The following is a 14,525-nucleotide window of genomic DNA, read 5'->3' as shown; positions in this document are numbered from 1 at the left end:
GGTTTAGGGACTGTTCTCCGAAGTTCAAATAAACATGAATATTTCCTCAAATATAGCTATTTTTATTGTGACATTAATGAAAAGTTTCACAGCTTTTGGTACCGTGGAACCTTTAAAAGCTCTTTGGGGAATCCCCGGAAAATATCCATTGTCAACTTATTTCACAAGGCATTATAGTGGTACTGTATATATAGAGTGAAATATGGATCATCTGACTTAGGGTGAGTTTACGTTGCAAAACGAAATTTCCAGACAATTGAATGTCCATTAATTTGAAGTTTAGTATCATCTCCACATTATAGTTTTATCATCCACATAGAATTTACTTTACATAGGCATTATATGTTTGAAATTTTTTTTGTCTCAATAAACACGGGAGTGTTCCGAACCCTGCCTTGAATCTGGGCTGGAAGACATCTCGGGAACGGGAGAGGTCCGGTGGCAAAGTTCTGACATTCTTATATATAGGCATATAGACATTTTGGTCACCTTTTGTTCTCCAGCTGCATCACAAAAGGTTTTAACAGTATTCTTTCTGGTGAGCCACAATTCTCCTGTTGCTCTAAATAAACTATTTCATTTTGAAAAACAACTCGGAGACATTTTTGGTGTTTATTTACGGAGTCTGAAGGATGATGTTTAAATGAAGATATTAATTAAAGTATGGATCTATAACGCTTAATATTCATAGGTAAGAGAATTTCAGAATTTGGTGGTGACCCTCATCACTAAGAAAATCGAAGTGGGTCAACAAAGGTTTCCGGATAAACGAGGGCAGAATAATTTAAATTCAATTGTAATAAAAACTATGAAGAATGAATATCTACCTATTAATCTACTCCGAATACCGATAATAAACCAGTCAGAAGTTTAATTACAATCGGAATTCAGGTTAGCTACGAAGTTCGAAATTTATATAATAACGCAACGATGATGCTTCTTGTTGTTTAGATTGCATGAAATGTCTCTGAAATGAAGCCTTTATTCACTTTAAATAAACTCTGTAGTAAGTGTCCAGTGACAATGGACACTAGAAAGGTGGCATTTACATGATAGTCGCATTTGCTTGCGAGTTTTAACGACTTTAGGTGCGGAAATTCCACATTTCATGCGGTCGGAAAGTTTTGTACTGTGCTAAAACGCAGGAGTAAATAATTCAAGCTTTACTCTGACTGTTTGTTGAATTTCAAAACGGACACGAGCGTTTCCACTGTTTGCCGCACTCACACACACAGGATCTCTTTCCAAATACTTCATTTTCTTCGTCAGAGACCTCTGATTCAACTTTTAATGAGTGACCGTGAAATTTTTGAGACTGAGTGATGGCGTGTCAAGGGAATTTTGTCGTTAATATACCACCTCAGAATCTGCCAACGGTCATTTGTTCTGCTCTTCCTGGACGTCTGTGCGCGCATTCCCCGAGAAAGGCTGTTCTTCTCCTGCTGCTTGCAGGCATACTTTTCGTAGTTGCATCGCAAATATTTGCGGTAACTGAACGCGATTAGAATCCGAGCGAAATTCTTAATGATAATTCTCAACCTCCCTCTTTCTCTCACAAACACACACACACATACATACATACACACGTACCACACGGTGCTTTTCACTTAAATTCTAATGATCATGAGTGCCCGGCTTCGAGGATGGAATCGAAAGAATGCAAGGCAAATCATTTCACTTGCGTTTCTGAGTCTCGGCAACTATTCTCGTGGCAGCTGATGAGGATGGTTGGTTGGTTGGTGGTGCAGTGGACATGTTTTCCCGCTAACTACAACAGTAAATGGAAATTAAAAACAAAAACTCTCCACCCTCCACTCTTAATACTAGTGCGAGCATTGCTATTTAAGAAAGGGTAAAATCTCTCGAGAGGGAAATCTCCGTTAAGTACGAAATACACTATTAAAACAAAAAAAGTAGGAGAAAAGAAAAGAAGAATGTTGAATTCAAAGCGATGACAATCATATAAATGGCAGTTTCTACCATTTATTTGAACAAACTAAAGAGAAAATTACATCGATGGTATGAGAAGATACTATAAACCAACCTTTAAAACAATGAATATGTGAAGTGCGAGCCATTTTGTTAAAAGCTCGGTAAGGCAAAAATTTCCGACAGATGCTAGTAAGTACAAAAACCTTGCTAGACTTATTCTATAGCATTTTTAACATTTGATTGTGTAGTGTCTCTAAGGCTCCTTAGTTATGAATTAAATTTGAAAAATTAAACTTTCTGAAACAAGAAAATATAAATTTGAATTATGCATTGATACCACATGATTTTCTAATTAATAATCTATATGTAAGTGGCTTCACATCAAAGACGGGCATTTGCCACCTTCCGTAAACTGATAAAAAACGACTTTTCGTTGTGCAACTTCCATTGAATTATTTGCTGATGATTTTTTTTAAGCCTGAAATAACGTGCTTGGGTCCGTTATTGGTAGAAACAAATTTTGTCATTCAAAAGAGTGAGAAAAATCCTATGGGAAACCAATGCTAACTCTCAATTTTGATTTTTTTGAAAATTTCCTGATATGAAGCCACTCATATAACTGATTATTTTCTGTGTGTGTGTGTGTGTGTGTGTTCTCTAAAAATATCTACAATTTTAGACCGATCTTCGCAAAATTTTCCATATATACCAATTAGGATCTGACTCGAACGATAGAAAACTTTAAAAGTTTATCGGAACTGAACAAATGCCCAGAATATGCAAATCACCGTCTTGCAACAATGGTTTGTAAGCCTCAACAATGACTTATACAATGTCTACTTTGCTTACCATGGTTTCCTAACAATGCATTTCAGACATGTTTACTCCTGTACAATGGCTCGTCACTTCTTTGATGCTCAAATTGTATAGAGAAACCCCGAGCAGCGACGGGTATTATTGCCAGTGTTTTCGTAAATCAATTCAAAATACTTCCGGTATTTTCTCTCGTTAAAACTATATAATAAATCTCAAAAGAAAAATTCCTATAAGATGGATGGCTAAAGATTCATAATTAGACGGGTGAAACTAATCTATCGCTGCTGTGTTTGATATTTATGCGTGGCGTTCTGCATGTGATTTTGAGTAAATAGGAACCAAATTTCCAACCGTACCAAATGACAGCAAGAACAATCCTCAACATTTATCAATTTTATAAAAGTTATTTAAAGATTTTATTATAATCAGACATTAACGAGACTTCCAGACATTTCTAGACGGTTAATTTCTCTTTTTTTGTCTGGATTTTACAATGAGATGCGAAATTTTTGAAGATTAGAATAGCTTTAAACGGTTTTTTCCCTACCATACGCGCATGTCAACTTAATCATCATAATATTAATCAAACAAGTTATTTCAAAAATATTCCTATTGAAAGAAAAATTGTCGGGTGTTTAAGAATATTTTTGTCTTTTATTATTGTTTTTTCTCCAAAAAGAGACGTGCTAGATTACTCTTTTAATTCGCATACCGTTTTTTCGTATATTTACTATTCATAAAAGCATCTGAAAATGTCATGCTGGTGAAAGTTTCAGTTCGTATATCTGCAAACAAGTGCATTAAATATATATGGACTTCTGTATCGAAATTGAAATGAATGTATGCAGAATTATGCACGTGCGTGTTGGTGGGAGTAATGAATGCGCATAACGAAATTCATGATGCATAAATATTGTCTATCAGCCTATTTAACTTACACAGCTTACAAATAGTTAGTTGAAGTGACGTTGTGACGGCATACGTTAACGTGAATTATCGATCTGTCATTGTGAGACTAATAAAGTATGATCCCACGTTTATGCTAATGTTTTTTGATAACTTGAATATTTTGTGCTTGACCAAAAAAGTATTCAAACGTATTTAATATCATTATTCGTAAAACTTATTATGTGAAGTCACTTAAAATTCTGATGGCACGGAAATGATCACGCTCACTGTCAGATTATTACGGCTACAATAGCATCAGAGCTGAAATAATACATGCATCAAACAAATTAATGGGATTAACGGACCACTGAAGTGCTCTGGAACTGTGTCTCAAGTCACTTAAAGACCTGTGAATATGCTGCAGGTCACTTAAATGATATCGATTGTTCGCAATACATCACTGAAATCTGCGTTCGTCAAAGTAATTTTAGTAGGTTTTGGCAACAATTTCATTTTCGATTTCACCGAACTCTAGAGGTAATGTCACCTTATAGGATTTTTTTGTTATTAGATAGAACAGCACCGTTGGTCACTTAAGTCATCTAGAAATATGTCGATAATCACTAATGTTATCTGTAAATGAGCAATGGACCACTGAAGTGCCGTGGAACTATGTCGCAGGTCACACTCAATGATCTATAATTGTGCCGCTTAGTTCATTTATAAAAAAATAGGTCAGCGATCACTGGCCACAGATGAATACAAGGGCCAAATATAGCCCGCGGGCTATGGATTGAGCATATATGACTTACCATAGACGTACGCAGAATTTTCTCGGGGGGGGGGGGGGGGGTTCAGATTTTTTTCCCTTCTGAGGGGGGGGGTTTACTTTTTTCCTGCAAACAAAAAATTTTAGCACTTAAGGGTTAAATTTTCAAAACGTCACAAATATTCTGAAGGAAATCTACCAAAGCAGATAATTACCGTATTTTAATGCGTGCAACCGAGGATTTTTTTTTATGTTAAAAAAAACCTCGTAATCTCTCTTACTTCCGATTATGAAGGGTGAATCCAACCTATTCTGCCACACAAGAGGAGATGATAGACGAGCTCAAGTTGAATCATGAAACACCCCGTCACACACAACCCTGTCTATCTCGAACAGTTTCCGAGTTATGGTGGATAATCGATTATGGAAAATAAAACGTCAAGTCTGAAACAACCCGGATTTGTGAAGTTTTTGAGAGACCTACACTCAAAATAAGCATATATTTGAAAGAGCAAAGAAAATTCTATAAGTTCACACCAATTTCATTGAAATATCTGAATTTAATGGTGAGCTACAGGCGCTAAAAGATTGTCGAAGTTCAAAATTGAATTGTCGCCAAAATTTTTAATTTGCCAATTCCGCAAACACCCTTTTGGCTGCAATCGGTCAAATTTTCTAAAACTTGTCCATTTCACCAGATTTCGAAAGTCTAGAGTAAACCAAATTTTTCATCTACTTCAAGAGAAATTTAGTCGATTGTTCGCAAATACACCACTGAAAGCTGCGTTCGTCGAAGTAATTTTAGTAGGTTTTGTGGCGACAATTTAATTTTTCACTTCACCGATCTCTAGAGGTAATGTCACTTTATATGATTTTATTTTTTTTCGGCAAAATCAAATTGCCGCCAAAATCTGCACCCGTCAATTCCGAATACTTCCACTGATTTCAGTGATGTATTAAAAACAAAAGACTAAATTTCTCCTGAAACGGAAAACTGGTATGGTTTATTGTAAGCTCTCCTCTCTGGAGAAAAGTTGGGGGAATCGAGGAGTTTTTTTTTTTGGCAAATTTTATCCATAGCCAGAAGGGTGATTGCAGAATTGGCGATCAAAAATTTTGGCGACAATTCGATTTTGAACTTTGCCAATCTTTCAGCGCTTGTAGCTCGCCATTAAAACCAGTTATTTCGATAAAATTGGCGTCACCTTATAGCATTTGTTCTGTTCTTTCCAAATGTGTACTTAGTTTGCATATAGGTCTTTCAGAAACTTCAGAAATCCTATTTTTTTAAGACTTGAAGCATTTTTTCCATAATCGATTATCCACCATAACTCAAGAACGGTTTGAGTTAGTGAGATAGGATAGGGTTGGTGGGGTGTTTCATGATCCACTTGGGCTGGTCTATCACCCCTTTTGTTTGGCAGAATAGGTCGAATTCACCCTGTATACCACTCCGTCTTGTGTGCCGATTTTTTTTCCAAGAGGTTAGAATAGAAATAAGTACAAGGTGGGCAGAAAGTCCTTAAAAACTTTAAAAATTCATAAAAACCGGAAAAATAACCGAAATAAAAAATGGTTTGCAGGGTTAGCATCGCTAGGTCACGGGAAATTTTTTGAGACGGAAAAATAACTCAAAAACAACCGATAGGTGGCGCTGACGTACACAAGTGAAAGAAAAGATACGCAAATAACGAACAGAAAGCCTCCAAATCGTTTATTACAGCAGTATGTGTTCCACATGACCACCACCACAGGGGATAACACATTGCAGGCGAGTCACAAATCCAGCAACGGCAGAGTGCTGCAGGTCCACATACACGGTTTACAATGGTGAACTGGTTGTGAATTAGGAACGCAAGTTCTTATAACCGTCTCATTTGCATATTTCCACCGAAGTCGCTCGTGCCAGTGCCACCTGTCGGCTGTTTTTGAGTTTTTTTTTCCTTTTAAAAAAAAATTCCCGTGATCTAGCGATGCTAACCCCTCAAACAGTTTGTTACTTCGGTTATTTTTCCGGTTTTTATTAACTTTAAAAGTTTCTACGGACTTTTTGCCCACCCTGTATTTAAAAATTCAAGCTGTAAATGAATATATATACAGGGTGCATAGGTAACAGGGCTTATGCTATTTTGCTGGCAAACCGTTGATTCTAAAGGCATACTTCCGATTAGAATGAAATATCCAAATAACGTGTGGTACTCAGACATGTCATTCATGTTGCAAGGGATTAGTTATTACAATAAAAATGATAACTTTTTATACAGACACCCTGTGCTCAAAAACCCAGTTACAAAAGGTGTTTCTCTGTCTCTCTTGCTGATAACAAAAAAATTCCACGTTTCCAAGTACAATATTCGCTGGATATTAGAATTCGGAAAACGGAGGAAAGTTGGTAAAAACATCATTAAATACGGGTTTAATATGTTTTTAATGATGTTTTTTTTACCAAATTTTTCCTCCGTTTCCCGAATTTGAATATCTCAGCAAATATTGTACTTGGAAACGGGAATTTATTTATTTTTTTTTTTTTTTGTTGGCAGCAAGAGAGACAGAGAGAGATTTGTAACTGGGTTCTTGGAGACGGTGTCCGTATAAAAAGTTAATTTTTATATTTCAATAACTATACAACAATTTACAACATGAATGACGTATCTGAGTACTATACCTTGTGTTTTTGGAGACTTTCCTAATCGGAAGTATGTTTCCAGGATCAACGGTTCCCCTGTAAAATAGCATACGCTCTGTTACCTATGCACCCTGTATATAATTAAGATTTATAGATGATATATCGATAGATAAATAGAAAAATTAGCATTTCTATAGAAAAACGGGACAAAAACCATAATATTCCTTAAAACTTTATTTATTGATGAAAGAAATTTTCAAATGCGGGTTATACGCCATTGTGTACCATACGATGATATTTTTTTTCAAAATAGCGAAATTCACATCTGTGGATTATACGTCACCACGGATCATAAGCAGGAAATCACGGCAAAGATCAATATTATTTTGGTTTTCATCACTGATGCAGATATATTCATAATAACAGACATTAATAAATTATGTGTCTGATTAATGAAAAAGTGTTTAGTATTTCTGAAGTACAATAAAAGAAAAATTTAATTTAAATCTAACTCCCTTCAGACATATTTAATATGAGCATTAAAGAAAAAAGTCGATGCAATTGCATGGAAAATTATGTAATAACGTTATAATATGACGAATATGATGTTAGGCCACAGCAACATCTTATGATAGAGGGTAGAACCAACTTCCCATTCGGCCCACGTGGGGACATTTTTAGTAATTTCTCAAAGTGACTTTAATAATTCAACTTTTGCTGAAAAGCGTTTTCTAAGCCAAGTGCTAATGTAATTTTTGAAATAGAAGATCTATTCCTGTACTCGTATTTCAGTAAAGTACGCATTCCCCATCTTCTGCAACAAATAATTCCTCAAAGCGAAAGATTCTACTTTTATTTATTTATTTTTTTGTTTTATTTTATTTTCATCATGTTACCGTACCAGCGCTTGTAAAATAGCATTTGGGTCTCCGTGCTGACCACCTGGAGACCCATAAACTGTCTAGGTCCCATAAATTTACCACGAATTCAATTTGCCGCAGTCACGTAAGTGAAGACGTTTAAACATTAATGTTCATACGCTCTTAGACTAAACTCTACTGATAGAGGTTCAGGGAGTTTAAGAGAAATAGTAACTGTGCAAGAATTTCGCAAGCCAGTGGTAGCTTCGAAAACATCGGGTAATGACCAAAATCATGAAACACAAGAAACAACTATCGACAAATAACATTCTCTCTTCTTTTGCCTCTTAGCACTGTAATATAGAAAACATCAAATATTGAGTACTCTCTTGTGGGGGTCTCTAAATCCCATACCTGGGGTTACCGCAAATCGACTTATTACTAAGTTTTTCGAGATCTGCCTCTTCGTTACGTATAAGTATCTCTCGCCTCTTCGTAGCGAATATACGTATAAAGCACTAATTAAATGAGTTTGAGAAACGAATCAGAGACACACCTTGAACCGATAAAAATGCGACTTTACTTGTGGTTTCGTAAGACTTGGTCATTCCGCATCGTCTGTGTTAGAACAACATTTTATTTCAACAATAACAAGAAAACAAAAACTACAAATAGTTAGCGTTATATATATACTGAAAAAAATGTGCCGTACTAAGTACGAACCATCGCATATATTTTTCCATGAGTTACGTGAAAGGGTAATAAGCATTACTGTATTCCCACGCATTGGCCGTCATTCCTGAAAATAGCGAGAGACACCAGCATGCCGGGAAATTCGAATCCCAGATACCGGATAATTCTTAGATATTCGGACCCTAAGAATCTATTAAACTGCTGATTTGAACCTTGTCTTTTTTTGTATTTTAGGGTCCTACAATATACGTTTAGATACTGTAGTTAGAGCTTGTAAAATTGGAGCTTGCTATGTAAAATTGTAATAAGGAGGGCAAAAGTTAAAGAATTCTTTTCGGTAAAACATGATGTTATAATACAAAAGCGACAGCAAATTTCTTCAATCTCTGAACTAGCAGTAAAACATACAGAATACAGTATGTGTATTTCGTAATCGCCCACTTATTTAATTCAACCAGTTCACCGTAGTCACCCATTTAAACATTTCAATCAATACGCAATTTTCATTATCATCATCAAATTACCGGGAAAAATACATTAGCTACAATGAAAAATCATTATTTTATTCCGATTCGCTTATTTGTTCAGCGCTTGATATATACAGGGTGCGTGGCAAATAGGGGTATGGCATTTTACTGGCGAACCGTTGATCCAGAGATATACTTCCGGAAAGAAAAAGTTTCCAAATAATGTGTAGTACTCAGATATGTCATTCATATTTCAAGTGGTTGTATAGTTATTAAAATAAAAAAAATTAATTTTTTATACAGTCCCCGCGTGCCCCAAAACCCCCAATTAGAAAGCTGTTGCTCTTTCTTTTCTGATGCCAACAAAAAAAAATTCCACGTTTCTAAGTCTAATATTCACTGAGATATTTGAATTCGAAAGACAAAGAAAAGTTTCTCACAGTGTTGTGTTCTTCAAAGTTGTGTCACAGTGAATATTGCATTTAGAAACGTGGAGTTAATTTAGTTGGATCAGGCGATACAGGGCAATAACTTTCTAACTGGGGTTTGTATTTTAAAAAATATTGTTTTTTATTTTAATAACTATACCACCCTTTGAAACATGACATATCCGAAATACTACACGTTAAAAATTCCCGTGACCTAGGGATGCTAATTCTGCAAACCATTTTTTATTTCTGTTTTTTCCGGGGGGGGGGGGGGTTATTCATTTTCAAACATTCTACGGACTTTTTGCCCACCCTGTACAACGAATGTTACTGGTTGAATACTGAACGAATAATATTTTCTCCAAGAATATTTGCTAACAAACTCAAACATTATTTTGTTCAAATAACAGATACAAAGGTCACAACCGCCCAATGCAGTGGCCCGTAATTGACAGTTTTCCCATATTAAAAATGGTTGTCATTCACACTGAAATATTGCACGTTCAAACAGAGTCAATGATTATACAGGATGATTCTAAATTCATGGGACAAACTTTAAGCGGTGATATAAGACACCTAAACAAGCAGTTTTGTACATAGAATCTGCGGTTGAATCGCAATAGCAAAGGCGATAGAGGGTGTTTTTAGAGAGTGAACAACAGCACTTTCACCAAAAATAAATGTAATATTTTTCAGACGGATTTGCTGCGATATGTACTATCAATCATTCAAGGGTGCATCTGCACCATCAGGTTGGATTGGAGTTGTTTTTTTATTGGAGTAAGGACCATCAAGGTTATGCTGCTCCAAACAATAATCAAGCGGTATACTGACTTGTGGCCGAATTTGCGTTACCCAAGTTGCACCATGAAAAGGCCCACCACATTGAAATACCTTGCACCCTTGAATGCTCGATTGCACTCATCGCAGCAAATCCATCAGAAAAAAAATGATATTTACTTTTAATGAAGTGTGGTTGTGCACAAACACACGCACACTCACTCTCTCTCTCTCTCAAAGAACGCAGGTATCGGGGGGCTATGATCGATGAGTTCAAAAATTTCAACAGGATGGATAGGATGGACCATGAATTATTGATATGGCGTCAATCGACTGCTTCGACAAGGGGACACCAGTGCCGATTGGCAAAGAACAATTCCTGGTTGTGGTGCCGCAGGAAATTTTTCTCTAATAGAGTTGTTAATAAATGGAATAGCCTTACCCCCGGGGTGGTAAATTCTAACACGACTGACACGTTCAAAAATAAATACGATAAACATGTTGGGATAAATCGAGAAGCTATCCATACATAATAAGACAACCATAAAATTTTTTAATGGGCATTGTATAATATTTTACCATGTATATATATAGTTTTAATTTTTATGATTGCATTTTTAATTGGGTTGCTGTATTTTTGAAATATATGACATTCATATTTGTTATGGACATCTTTTTCTCAGCCACCTCGTTGGGCATTTTGCCCGCTGTGGCCTTGTATTTCTATTTGCTATTGCGATTCGACCGCACATTCTATAAACAAAAATGAATGTTTAGGAGTCTTAGATCAACTCTGCAAGTTTGTCCCATGAAATTAGAATTACCCTGTATATGAAAACTGATAAACATCGAAAAAATTAATTTACAAAAATTAATTAAAATTGCAATAATCACATAGTTAATTTGAAAACTCACTAACATGACATGAACGCTCAATGTATTTTCTGTAGAAATAACAAATTAAAATCAATCTTATATGGTGGTATGAAACTATGTTAATAAATAAATGTGCACGAAAGTTTCGAAAAACAATTGTACAAGAAACGATGTGAGATTATAGATAAAAATGATCTATTTTCATCAAAAACATGTATTTTCACCTACATTTTGCTCCACCTGTATCAGTTTCATATTGGTTTTTCGCATAAAATTTAGTACACGTCTAGAAACAATTATCTCAGGAAAGTACACAGTTTAGTTTTCAGCGTAAGAAGTGGTGTTTTTGCTAGGTCGAGGGATTCGGGTTTTCTAATTGCAATCCTACTAATGGCCGATTCATTCTGACCTTCCCATTAAGGAAATTGACGATTGATGTTTCAGAGATTCACCAAATGGAGCTAAACTACCTTAGCGTGCCAATGACAATACTGCAACCTGCTGCACACAATGGGGATCTATTCTAAAAGAAAATGTACGGTTTATCGGAAGGTTTGTTATCGTGGTTTGACCGTTTAATACAATTAACTGATGGAAGCAAATGCTCTTTCGTTTCATTTGAAGTTCATAACGAGTAGAATACATTTAGAACTTTGTTTTGATCCATGAGCTTTAAATTAGCAATTAAATTTTTTTTAGGAAATTAGAAAAAAAAATGAATATTTAAAATTTCCAATATCAATTTCAATTTCCCTTTAAATCACAGTAGAAAGAGTTTCCGTTGAGCAAATTGCCCTGCTTGTTTATTATCAAAGAATCTGGAGTTTTATTGTACATGACAATCACAGAAATCGTTTAGTATTGAAGAGAGATGATATGCTCTCATTTCTAAAATATTCGATTTCACTCCCCAGGAAAAAAACAGCTTTTAAGCATGAGGGGAGGTCCAGAAAACATAAAGCATTCGTTCCCCAATATCTATCTCTAGGGAAATGGGACAGCATTTAATCCTTCACAACATCTGTTACCAACGAACTAGGAGTGAAACTTCGGGGGATCGAAACTTTACCTCCTACTTGTATAAGTGTAGGTTTTTTTAATGAATGAATGGATTATCCGGGATGTATACACTGAAGTGCCAGAAAAACTTGTGAACCAGTAAAACGTAGTTCTGTGTTTTTGTTCTATACCACATTGCAAGTAGAGCTGGGAATCGATCAAAAATTTTAACTAGTTAATCAAAACTTTTTGATCGATTAATCGAATTTTAATCGAATATTTTTCGCAGCTATATATTAACTAATGCTGTAAAATATTTTTTATTTATTTCAAACGCCTATTTATTAGTTTTAAACAAATATAAGGATAAATTAAGAAATCAAGGCTGCGCCCGCATGAAGCAATTCAAGACGCTAAACGTTTTTTGTCAAATCTTGGAGTTTTTTCACTTGGATCTCTCTTGTCATTTAAATCAATTATTTTAGGTTAATCGCTGATTTCGAAACTACTTCCAATTTTCATACTGTTTTGCTTGTTTTCCTAGAAACTCTTTGCGGGATTGTTGGAAGAGGAGCTGATGCTTCCCAAATACAAATACAAAGGCCGTAAGAGGCAAACTGCCCACAGAAGTGGCTGAAAAAAAAATTTCTGCAAAAATATAGATGTCAAATATATTTTCGGAATACACTAAAACAGTTGTTTCCACTGTGGAGACAGTGGAAATAACTGGTACAAACCACATTTCGGTCTTCTTTTTTTTTTTTTTTTGTCTTCTGAAACACCCCATCAAATTCAATTTGAAACAAGAATTTCTGTATCACCAATTTTCATTAAATCGACATATATTCGCCAATGCCGAAAAATTTGATTAAAACATGGATTCAAATATTTTTAACATGGACACTCATCTAAAATGTTATATCTGACTTACTGACGGAAATGGGACTTTGTAGGAGGTAACGGGTGCCTTATAAATGTGTCCTTGTTTGCACGGTAAAAGCTACGGCTCTGCATGAGCTGGTATCTTCAATTGGAAATTGGGAATTTTAGCTAAGGGAAATTTGAATTTGATATGAGGTGAACAAGTGTATGAGTGTAAGTGCTGTGTGTGAGAAAAAATGTTATGTATAGGAACATAATTTTAAGACATCAAAAAAATTAGTTTCATCAAATTAATCTAATTAAATTACAAACCTTTCCTAAAAACTTTGATCAAATTTTAATCGGATCGAGTCGATAAACTCGAATAAAATTTTTAACTGCGATTAACAATTGGTCGATTAATCGGACCAGCCCTAATTGCAAGGAATCAAAAATTATTTGATATGACTATATTTGAAAACTAAGGATTTGAAAGTTTTTGTTATAAACTCAGATGTATGTTCCTCCTGCCATGATCGGGTGAATCTAGACTCGTCCGAAGATACTCCAATAGTTCTATTAAATGACACCTGAATGCACTCTATAACATCACTGAGTCGGCACTAATTTGTACTGCGTTCTGGACATAAAACGTAGTATATAGTTGTAGTTTCATACACAGTTTCTATCTATAAATGGGTTCTTTCACTTTCCAGATACAGTAAAAATGCGACTCGTCAAACCATACTACTTGTTTTCAATCATTGACGCATGCAGTGGCCGTGTGTCTGGACTAAGGCCGGTATTACACTATAAAAGTTTGATAAAATCCCTTTTATAAAACTTGAAAAATCTAACCAATAAGGTTATTGGTTACATTCTAGAAAATGACACCGGCGACCTTATTGGCTGCATTTTTCAAGTTTTATAAAACGACTTTTACTAAACTTTTATAGTGTAATCCCGGCCTAAGACAAAGTGCAAATCTGTTTCAATCATAGAGTAAGAGTACTCAGGTTTGCACAACGGGCTGCTGAAAAGCTTGATAGTATTTTACACCTATTTAGTGAAACTAATATTGTTAGTGGACGCTGGTAACGTTGGTTTATAATTTTTACGTCCACATTGTGGAAATTTTCGTATATCCCCGTAATTTTTCTATTTCCAGTGCACCCTAGAAATGGTCTCGCACGCAAAAAATCCAAAAGTGGGATACATGGGTATAATATATAGTAGCTGTATTCAATTAGCTTATTGTGACGAGAGAAAAACTAAAGAGATATTTGAGCGAGAGTAAAAACTACTTGTGTATAATAATATAACATATAAAGTTCTTGCTTTAAAATTTTGAAAAAAATGATTACCCAATCGTAGCTGCGACATGATAGGTTACCCTAACTAACGTGGACATAATTATTTCGAAAAAATACTCCAGATGGCGATGACCTCGAATCATGCCTTTTCTTTCCGAACATTGGCTAGGAATATCCGGCCACTTCGTGAACTGGTTGGTCAAAGCCCGAAATTCTT

At 35.3% G+C, this 14,525-nt stretch overlaps 1 long non-coding RNA gene across 1 annotated transcript in view; it reads right to left on the bottom strand.

Moving 5' to 3' along the window:
* The window catches only part of LOC149079992 (uncharacterized), a 142,212-nt gene that overhangs the window by 67,472 nt on the left and 60,215 nt on the right, over positions 1–14,525 (bottom strand). The window lies entirely within an intron of this gene.

The sequence above is a fragment of the Pholcus phalangioides genome, unplaced genomic scaffold, assembly GCF_987345545.1.
Source record: "Pholcus phalangioides strain wild (caught in Gottingen) unplaced genomic scaffold, Ppha-v1.0 ptg000011l_1, whole genome shotgun sequence".
Lineage (NCBI taxonomy): Eukaryota > Metazoa > Arthropoda > Arachnida > Araneae > Pholcidae > Pholcus > Pholcus phalangioides.
This window is presented reverse-complemented; position numbering and strand designations above follow the sequence as displayed.